At 38.6% G+C, this 2,383-nt stretch overlaps 2 non-coding genes across 2 annotated transcripts in view; one reads left to right on the forward strand and one right to left on the reverse strand.

Annotated features, from left to right (window-relative positions):
• The window catches only part of trnae-uuc (transfer RNA glutamic acid (anticodon UUC)), a 72-nt gene extending 50 nt beyond the window's left edge, over nucleotides 1-22 (forward strand). Inside the window, exon 1 of the tRNA in view lies at nucleotides 1-22. This exon is cut by the window's left edge and continues 50 nt beyond it. This is a non-coding gene — a tRNA (tRNA-Glu).
• Nucleotides 23-426: 404 nt separating this feature from the next.
• Nucleotides 427-498, reverse strand: trnaw-cca (transfer RNA tryptophan (anticodon CCA)). Its single transcript has one exon. It is a non-coding gene; the product is annotated as a tRNA-Trp (tRNA).
• Between the last annotated feature and the right edge of the window lie 1,885 nt (nucleotides 499-2,383).

Consider the following 2,383-nt stretch of genomic DNA (forward strand, 5'->3'; position numbering starts at 1 on the left):
GGTTCGACTCCCGCTATGGGAACCCGATGCTATTTGTATCTCTTCCTGATTGAAATTCCTCGCTGCTTTGTGGGGTTGATGTGTTGAGTCAAGTGGGTAAAAATATCTCCTCCCTTCTTCCAATATTTGCCTTTTTTGAGCTCACGCAAATTATAAAATTGGGGGAAAGTGATTCATGACAAATTACTGTATTTCCTCATTGGTTACCTCGCCTGTACGAAGAGGGAAAAATTCTTAATGACTCAGTGGTGCAAAAGTGGACATTCATGCGGTGACCTACTGATCTGTTCAATTAAGTAGTGAGGTCAAAGGGATTGGCCGGCTCACACTCAGGTTGCCCACAACACCCATTCTCTAAAAGCTTTTGTCTCTCTAGTACAGCGCTGCAAATCTAGCGAGACTTAACAACTGCAACAAACAACCCCCTGATCCCGACGTAATTTGAACACGCAACCTTCTGATCTGGAGTCAGACGCGCTACCGTTGCGCCACGAGATCTAACGCAACCGGATGGCCCCTGTTCTGGCTACATAGATCCAGGCTGATTGCATCATCCAAGCAAACCGTTTCCAGCAGACGACTCCTAAGATTCAAGTTGTCCTTGTTGTACACGTTTGATGCTTATACATGCAGAGAAAGATAGAAATTCTTTCTGGATTGCTTTAAAAATTGAGGGGCTTTCGACTCCACTATTTTATTATGGACAAAGTGGTGGAGTCCTGCAGATTGAACTGTGGAAGGAAATTGATTTCTGACATATCACTATCTATTCTCAATTTTTTCCTCAGCGCCACAAAGAGCTTTAACAATACACAAGCCAGAATGCATGAAATAGCATTAGACATCCACTTTAAACTGATACTAGCTTTGCAACGTAGTTGGTTGTTTCATACTGGTCCAAGCTGGTCTTTAACTTATCCAAACTTGTAATATGCAGTTACAAAATGGTTAGTATGCACAAGCTGGTAGACCATTTTGAGCTTGTCGACCAGCCAGTGACCACCTTTTGACCTGTTAATAACCAGGTCCACAATATAGCTACCAGTTTCAGCTAGATTTGCCAGCAGGTAAACAGAAATTTTATCAAGTATACTGTCTAACAAATGATTTTGATTTGTATCCAACCATGATGAAGCAGTGAATTGTTACTCTCTTTGACATTAATTATTGCAGTGAAAAACATTACCAGTTTATCTGTGTTTCTCTTTATATCTTGGTATTATTCTCTTAAACTTTACTGGAGACAGTTCATTTAGAATGAACATACTGTACCCATTTACCCTCCTGGGGTCTTTGGAGGTGCAGCAAAAACAGCTAGATCATGCTATCTTCGTCATGCAAATTTTATACTTTAAAGCATGAAGAGCCCAATGTTCTCAATGCTCAATTAATTTTTAATAGCATTTGGAAGAGTTCCCTAACCTAAGCTTATGCGTATGGCCTGGTGTCATGTGAGAAATATGATTTTACTCACATAATCATTTTCTCCCTCACATAGTGTTTTGACTTCCAGCTGTGCAAATTCTGAGCTTTCTTCTAAACAGATTTTCTGTCTTCAGATAACAATTTTATTCAGACCACCTATACAGTGCAAAAGGTGTGTCTGCATTAAAACCGCACAATATTATTAATTATGAATTTAAAAATGACACTTACTTTGTCATATTACGAACACTGTCATTGCTTTTAATTATTAGTCTACATAATTTTCAAACAAACATTTAAAAAGGCTACAATATGAAAGCAGCATAACTGTAATTCTGACATGCCTACATTTGTTGAATGCACTTAAACATGCGCGCACACACAGATGGAGGACGAATTCTAAACAGCGCTTCGGGAAGATGCAGCATAAACAGTCGCTCCATATAAAGTGAAAATTATGTTGTTTTTCAGTGCTTTATTCACCAAATGTATTTTAATGGACTACAGTATGAGACACAGTAGCGCAACTCTCACGTTTATACATCAAGAGTTCTGATCTTTGAAGGGCATAGGGATAATTATGTTTGATTGGAGTTGGACCGGACACATACAAACCGCATGTTTTCTGTTCATACAGAAAATGTTCACTTTAGCACCTTTTTGTGGTTAAATTGTTTAAAATCTCTTAAAGCGACACCATGTAATTTTTCAACCTTCATAATAAATTTTCAAGACCCTTGTGATAGTACATCGACTTTAAATAGGTTGAATGACATGTCTACCATAGCCTGAAGGGGTCTGTATCGCTTTTACTCGTACTTTAAAACTTAGGGTTTCCGGTAGTAACCAGAGCACAAAAAAAACTACAAAATTCGACTGCTTTACGGCATACGTCACTTCCTCCACAAATTTTTTTAACGTGAATTTTGCTGGAGGCTACTTAAGGAATGTAGAGAGC

Source organism: Misgurnus anguillicaudatus, chromosome 15 (assembly GCF_027580225.2).
Source record: "Misgurnus anguillicaudatus chromosome 15, ASM2758022v2, whole genome shotgun sequence".
NCBI lineage: Eukaryota > Metazoa > Chordata > Actinopteri > Cypriniformes > Cobitidae > Misgurnus > Misgurnus anguillicaudatus.